Genomic DNA, 8651 nt, shown 5'->3' on the forward strand with positions numbered 1-8651 from the left:
GATGGGGTAGGGGTAGGTAATGTCAAATATCTATTAAAGCAGATTAGGTTTGGTTTTGAAATTTTCCTGACTGATACATATAATAATGAGCTATAATTGAAATAAATGTTTTGAAGATAGCACATTATATTATTTAGAAAACATATATTAAAACAAAAAGAACAAAAAATATCAAAATTTACCAATTTTTAACAGTTTTTTCTAACGTAACGCGATTTCACATTTGACAGCAAGTAAGTTGTATATTTATTTTACAATGTTTTCTTCCTTAAACTGATGTTTTCCCCCGAGTGTGAATACAGCGATATTGCCCATATTTCTACTGAAAACTATTTACGCCAAAGTAGTCATAATTCTCAATGACCTGTTGCGTTTTTGAACTAAAATCACGTTGTCATTCGTAAAATGTGTATCGCGTCAGACGTTTTCCTTGAAAAACGTGTATTATTAAACTATTAAACTGTGTATTAAACATAGCTTAAATGACTTTAGCTTTATGCCTATTGATGTTATCCATGATGATATGAGGAGGCTTCTAAAGGAAACTTACTGGATTCACAAACTAGATACTATTTTTCCAAAAGGAATGAATTCAAAAGTAATGTATAATTTTTCATAAATCTCCTCACTTCATAGTGTTTTCTGTTATGTAACACAAACTGTGGTTTTCTTAATGTCAGTTAGTACTGTTTTTGCTGGTATTTTCTTTTTTTGTCTATAACACAATATACCCAGTGATTTCGTATCTTTGTGATCCTGTACTTACTGTTATTATGATTATTAATATTATTATTTTAAATAATGTCTATAATCTTACTATGTATTAAGTATAACCACTTTTAATTTTACTTTTGTCATAATATACTTTAAACAGTACTTTAGATATACATTTGTGTAAACATTATGTAGCCTATTGTACATTGTAATTTTTACGCCAAAATGTTTGTAACGTAACGTCATCTTTTATGACGTCATATATTCATGACGTTGTTTATTTCATATCATATTTGTTTACTTCCTGAAGAAGACTAATAAAAATAGTCGAAACGTTGAATGAAAATGGAGTTAGCTTTGTAATTCTCCTGTACTCAACGTAAAGGTAGTTATGAACGCTCGGATAATTTTTTTCTGCAATGTAGAAGTTTATAAAACAATGACATTTTCAAAACTTCAGAACAAACTAAATAAACTTAATAAAAATCGGCAAAAATCATATAGGGTCATGGTTGTGTGCTTAATGTAAAGATTGATATGAACACAAATTGAACCTAACACACGTTTTCATAATGGGAGTCTAAGGGAAAATCACAATTTTGATGATAATTTTGCGAATAGATTTTGTTTTTCAACTTAGGTTTTAATGAAACGTTTTATGATATAGTCTATTATGGGGAAATTCATGTTCCCCACTAAGTATATTAGTGTTCATCCGTTAAATATTATAGAAAATAGAAACCCCTCAGTTGCTACGCTCCTGTCTGTGTTTCTGTTTTCCATTAAACATAACGGATGAACACTAATATATACATAACAGTTAAAAGATGTCAAACTTATTTAACTGGATCCGCCACGAGTATGGATCCAGTTTCAGTCTCCAAACTGTACATAACTTGAAAGTCAATTGAAAGTAATAATATACTGTACATTGAATTCTAATGATTACGAAAATCAATTCTTTACCTCAAATTTCAAGTTGAAAAAAAACAACAATGTTTTGGATATCCGGATACTATTCAGATATCTGATCAGGATCCTGGTTTGGGTCATTTTTGACATCTTTAATAAAACTCATGTTCAGAATAAAATTTGAAATATTTGCATGATTTTGTTTGTCTTTTAGAAGGTAGAAGATAAGAGGTTGTTAGTTCTTCTTATCTTACTGTTTTGTTCATTTTTCCTACAGTTTCCAACTATTCAAAAGTACCACACAAAGTTACATGAAGAATATTGAAATTTTGTGGTAAGTGAATAACATTGTGCTTAAGTTCTTTAAGTTTACGACTAAACAAATAATGTACATTATGCTTTCTTAGTACAATTTACAGACATGCATCTATTATAGATTTGATTTTAAAGGTACCCTCCAACAGATTATGGCCAAAATGTACTTGTCATGAAAAAGTGTTTTCTACATAATTCTAAGCAAAATAAGAGATTTATAAACACTATCAGATTATCACAATGAATTAAAGATGAATATATGTTTTCTGATCATGTGTACTAAATAGAGAATTAAAAACATAATTTCTTCCAAATATTAAATGCAATCCGTGTTTTTACCGTAACTTTAACTTTTTACAGTCATTCACTATGAGAGTGGTCTAAGAAAGCGCTAATTGTAAACGATGAACATGTCAAAATTTTCAGTTATTTCCTATAAGAAGAACGTTGAATAGGGGCTTTTGGAAAGTACCAGCAAAGACCAAGTGGCTGCTTGTGCAGCAAAAAATCGTGTAAAATGAATGTCAAAATGCGACAGTGTTACGAGTGTTTGCAAACGACAGTCAAGTTTTGTTTTGAACAATAAAACATATGAAGGAATTATGGAATTCTCATGGGATAGTTTACATCAGAACCTCTCAATTGGAGCACCTAACAGTTTGCGCATAGTATCATCCATGGTAACCAGCAACATCCCAATGGCAGTAGCAAGCAAGGAATTTCACCGTGTCCATTTTTGCAATAGGTAAGATTATAAGACCTGATACTAGTATTCTGCTTCATTTACAAAATATTAAAAGGATGAGAATCTAAGATATTATTTATAATGGCCTTATGAACATCATTTGTGTTAAAATCAACCATTCGAACAGTTTGACCTCGATATAAATAGAATACTATATACTTATACAGTAAACCTCAGCCGTACACTTGATCGTAACGACATTTGCCTTTACCCGACACAGCTCTGCGGTCCCGAAGACTTTCATACTTGTTTAATACAAATTCAAACTGTTGGTAACGACACCTGCCTTACCCGATTACCGACATACATGGACAGCACCTTTAAGGCTAATTGCACTGTTTTCACACTGCTTTCATACCATATACATGTAAGTAAACTGCATCATAATTACAAAACAAAAGTGCTTTGAAAGGTTAAAATGGCCTGTTAATTGAGCTTTTATATAAATTCTGACTTCGTTTATTAAAATAATATGTATGACAACTTTTAATTCCTTAGGTATAATACTACACGGACGAAATAGGGAAACAACTACATCGCGGTATCTCAATAGGGTTGTACTACTTCATAGGGGATGTACACATTGGGTATTCCTTAATGACAGAAATCACTATTATCACGTTCAGTCTTTGTCATTTAAAATTGTAAATGGTGATGATGCTTTGCCATTGCTGCTGACTTAATCCTAGAAACCCTGTGTATGTAATAATTTATAATGAAAACTCTAAAAAAGTGCCGGTCAATCTTGCTACAGAAAGTGCCGGCCCGAAGGCAAAAATGTCAGTTGCAAGTTTCTACAAGACTGGGATCAAAAAACTGCCTGCTCACCAGACAAAGCGGCTTATCGCCAACAGATTAATTAATATTTCAGGTGGAAAGAATAACAATATATTCCTTGATGAATTTGTAGAAATTTTAAACAGCGACACCAAAAACGCAACCACTGATTTTCAAACAAAAGAGAGCATTATTCAACATTCCAAAGAATTCCCACATCCGATTCATGCTGTTAAACATTTTGATGTTATATGCGATATACGGGACAGAAAAGGGTTTCACAAACCTCCAACTATAAATATGATGTGAAAAAAGTAATGGCAGATTTGCTATCTATTGATGGTTTGGAAGAACATCCAGGTCGCAAATTTCTTTGTCAAAAAGTTGTGCAGAAAAGCAGCAATCCGTTCAATGACTGTTTTGTTGGTTTACCAGAAATGATCGCAAGGCACAAAAAAAAAACAAAGACAAATATCAAACAGGGAATGCCACGTACCAAAAACTAGCCAGAGTTACCGTTTAGACGATTGAGAAACAAGCTTATGTAATGTTGATAGTATGACTCTAGCTCGAATGACCGGTTAGATACATAAAGTCTAACTAAAATGCTTCTTTATTGATTGTAAAAATACAAGAGCTGTCCGTAAGACAGCCAATGCTCGACTATTCGAAGTGTTGCCTCAAAAGCAGGAATATACCCTAAATGTTAAAATATCTATAGAGTTTCAATCCAGTATCTCCATTAGTTTTGAACGTAACTTGCATGCACAGTTATAACCAGAAGTTTAAAAGGGGACATAATTTGGCCAAATGCATGTTGTGTATGAGAAGATCGATATTTTAATTAGATTGGATAATACTGGTATAACACAGCGATACTACAAGATAACATGTGGACAATTTAGGCCATTGAGTAGCAGTATGCACAGTATTTGTATAAGGTTGTGGTATGACAACACATTTTTCTTTATGTAAGATAGTTATCTATGTTTTAGATGCTTTTACTGAAAAGAGAATGTCTGAATAGGTTTAAAGGCACTGACCTCCAGATTTGGTTAAAAAATAATCTTTCTGTCGAACTGAAGTTTGATCATATTATGAGCATTAGATTATGAATTTTTGTTTCTAAAATATTTTAAAAATTCCAAATCAAGAAAAAAGGATGACCGCGTCGGGAATCGAACAACGGACCGTCGCGGCAATAAAGACATTTTCCCGTCTGCGTAACCAATAGCGCTAGAGCTGAAGTAGTGAATAATGACTTCAAAATATAGATATTTATAATCGAGACAGTTTACCTGGAGTAAAAGCGTGACAAACGCTTTTCGATTTTCATCGTATAAAGGAGTAAAAACAGCAAATTCTCATGTGTTTCCGTAACAAAGTTTGTCAGTAATTAAGTTTTAAAGCCTTCTTAAGAAATATAGTATTCATTTCAAGATATCTAAAAAAATAATTTTTGTTGTTGGCGAACGATCTGGAGGCCAGTCGCTTTAAAGATGAACCTTTGAAAACCCATTTATTCATTTATTTTGTTGGGTTTAACGTCGCACCGACATAATTATAGCTCATATGGCGACTTTCCAGCTTTGATGGTGGAAGAAGACCCCCCAGGTGCCCCTCCGTGCATTATTTCATCACGGGTGGGTACCTGGGTAGAACCACCGATCTTCCGTAAGCCAGCTGGATGGCTTCCTCACATGTCCCGAGTGAGGCTCGAACTTCAAATAACTTGCCTCTCATCGATGTCGGTTCGAGTCTCACTCGGGGCGGCATTGAATCCTTCATAAAGGTTTCTGTTTTGCGTTGTTCTCCACGTATTATTTATAATATCAAACAACGGTAGGAAGAAAATACTCATTATGGATCTGATAGGTCCAGGTTTAGGAAAACAAATTTCGAACATCACCGAATCATAGAACGAAATACTTGTTTAGCATGTAAACTAGAGTTTCACAGAAGTGAAGAATTATACCCCCACAATATGGCCTTGTCGCAGAACTAAACCAATGTCAAAGTTGCACTTGCTTGACCTTTGACCTACTGACCTCAAATCAATAGAGGCCATCTGCTGGTCATGATCAACCTCCCTATGAAGTTTCATGATCCTCAGTCCAAGCGTTCTCAAGTTATTGTCCTGAAAAGGTTTAAATGACCTTTGGCCTTTGGAACCAAAAATAATTACGGGTCATCTGCTGGTCATGACCAACCTCCCTATTAAATTTCGTGATCCTAGTCCCAAGCGTTGTGAAGCTATTGTCCGAAAACCGTTTAAGTGTTCCAGGTCACTGTGACGTTGACCTGTGACCTACAGACCTCAAAATCATTAGGGGTCATTTGCTGGTCATAACCAACCTCGCTATCTATTTTCATGATCCTAGGCCCAAACGTTCTCAAGTTATCATCTGGAAACCGTTTAACTGTTTCGTGTTATTGTGACCTTGACCTTTGACATACTAACCTCAAAGTCAAACATGACCTGTATCTAATCATGTTACACCAGTGTACAAAAATTTAAGATCCTAGACTCAAGCGTTCTTAAGTTATCATCTGGAGACCGTTTAACTGTTCCGAGTCACTGTGACCTTGACCTTTGACCTACAGACCTCAAAATCAAACTTGACCTGTATTTCATGATGTTACATCTATGTATCAAAAATTATGATCCTAGGCCCAAGTGTTCTCAAGTTATCTTCCGGAAACCATTTAATTGTTCCGAGTCACTGTGAAGGTAACCTTTGACCTACAGACCCCAAAGTCGAACTTGACCTGAATTTCATGATGTTACACCTGTGTACCAAAATATATGATCATAAGCCCAAGCGTTCTCAAGTTATCATCCGGAAACGGTTTAACTGTTCAGGGCCACTGTGACCTTGACCTTTGACCTATTGACCCCAAATTCAAACCTGACCTGTATTTTCTGATGTTACACCTGTGTACCAAAAAATATTCAAATCAGTCAAGCCTTTCATGAGTTATCATCCGGAAACCACAAAAACCAATGGACCGACTGACCGACCAACCGACCGACCGCCACGCTCACTTCTATATACCCCCCCCCCCCCCCCCCCCCCTCCCCCCCAAAAAAAACTTCGTTTGAGGGGGTATAATTAAACAGCATATAAAACATATATAAGTCTACAAAAGCATCATCAATTTGCTTACATATGTATTGAATTCTTGAAAGGAACTGCATGAAGGGGCCATATTTCTGGGCAGTCCAACGCCTGAAAACACTCACCATTTTCAAAGAACTGTTACATGTCTTTATTTTGATGCAATTGGAATATTATAATGTCCCAGTGTTTAAACTTCACATAACTAGGTTAAACATCGATTTGAACAAGTGTTTACTTTTATTTCTTTACAAATGGCTTTCTTTTATAAAGGGGGACAACTTTTGGGAATATTTTAAGTATCCAATGGTACACGCCAGTAAGGTAAAACATGTATTAGACAGGTAGATTGTTGGTAAACATGTTTCTGTGATTTGATGATATACTGCTAAACCATAAATCTTAAAAGTCTTTCCAACCTATGTGTAAAAATAAAATGAACATGTTCTTAATGTAACATGTCAGACAAACACTATATTATTGCGAGGAATCTGTCAGCGTATTTCTTATTTACATCGTAGAAACATCATTCCTTCGTCCTTCAAATGGAAATGTTGAATATTTCTAGACGTACATAGTCAAAGAAACGCGTAGGCGAAGCCATTTAGATCGTTCATCAAACAGCTTTTTCTGGAATTTGAGTTCTGCTCATCCCGGGTCTAGAGAGCGTGGACGGTAGCATGTATTTCCACTAACGTCCATGAACAGGCTCAATCATACCGAGCCTGCAACTTTTTCGTTTCTGCCGTGTTGAGCGACCTGTGGAGTTTCCACTTTTTCTATCATATACCGTTATGCTGGACATTTACCTATCAGGGAGCCCGGTTGACCAGTCAATCATATTTATTCTAATAATTTCGTAACGTTATACAAATTTCGACAGAATATTTCCGGAGATGTCATTGCAACCTATCATTGCTAGCCACAGTTACTACTGACAATGTGTGTTCGGGGTTTACGTCTTTTTCAACACTCCTAATCAGACATATATGACGGTGTCTACTTTACAGAGCTACCTCACTGGAATATCAAGACGTACACACGCAACATGTTACCCCATCCAGTCACATAATACTGACACCGGGATGACCTCTGATTCATGTAGGGAAGTTGGCAGTTACTTGAGGAGAACAGGTTTGTACTGATACAGAATCCAGGAACACTTGATATGTTAACTGCCCGCCGTTAACTAACTGAAATACTGTTGAAAAACGGCGTTAATCACAAAACAAACATTGTAATAATTCTCATCCGAAAAAGCACTTTCGTGATTTATATTAAAATTGTTTAACAAAATGAATGTGAAGCTCATTCATTATGTTTTCTTTACACTTGACGAGAAGCTTAGTACGGACCAGTTACTTATTTCGAATGACTGTATATACAGATGACCCTCCCCATAACAATTTTTTATCACTGCCAGTCAGTCTGCAACACTTGTATTTTGGCAGTATCTGTACTCTGAAGTAAACATATGGCAAATGTAAAACTGACTTAAGTAATCCAATTTTTATGAAGGAAACATAGAAACTACATTTACTTTCAATGCCGCCAACTACATAAAAAAACTTAAAAATAAGACGTAATATTGCAGATTTGGACGAAAAATGTGAACCTATATTGGACAGTTTTTCTTACTGTCATCGATAATTATAGGTCATATGGTGACTTTTCAGCTTTGATGGTTGGAAGACTCCAGGTGCCCCTCCATGCACTATTTCATCACGACGATCGGGCACCTAGGTAGAACCACCGACCTTCTGTAAGCCAGCTGGATGGCTTCCTCACATGAAAAATTCAACATCCCGTATAAGGTTCGAACCCACATCAGTGAGGGGCAAGTGATTTGAAGTCGGCGAACTTAACTACTCGGCCATAGAGCCCCCTATTAATGTCATCATAGTAAGAGAGAATTGTTCATGCTCAGTCTTAAGATACTTGAATATAAAATTGCAGTAACAAAGGTGTACATTTTCTATTTTCATTTTTAGCTCACCGGAGCATGAACAAAAGTGCATGTTTTCTATTTTCATTTTTAGCTGATCTGAGCAGGAAGTGCTCGTGGTGAG

The 8651-nt window shown here is 35.5% G+C and overlaps 1 long non-coding RNA gene across 2 annotated transcripts; it reads left to right on the forward strand.

Moving 5' to 3' along the window:
• Positions 1-629: 629 nt before the first annotated feature.
• On the forward strand, positions 630-7807 carry LOC123523609 (uncharacterized). Of its 2 annotated transcripts, XR_006681142.2 has the most exons (4): positions 630-1099; positions 1904-1960; positions 2368-2686; positions 7593-7807. It is a non-coding gene; the product is annotated as an uncharacterized LOC123523609 (long non-coding RNA). The 2 variants fall into 2 exon arrangements; XR_008370395.1 differs by lacking the exon at positions 7593-7807 and having other exon boundaries at positions 645-1099; positions 2368-3140.
• The last annotated feature ends 844 nt before the right edge of the window (positions 7808-8651 follow it).

The sequence above is a fragment of the Mercenaria mercenaria genome, chromosome 3, assembly GCF_021730395.1.
Source record: "Mercenaria mercenaria strain notata chromosome 3, MADL_Memer_1, whole genome shotgun sequence".
In the NCBI taxonomy this organism is placed as follows: domain Eukaryota; kingdom Metazoa; phylum Mollusca; class Bivalvia; order Venerida; family Veneridae; genus Mercenaria; species Mercenaria mercenaria.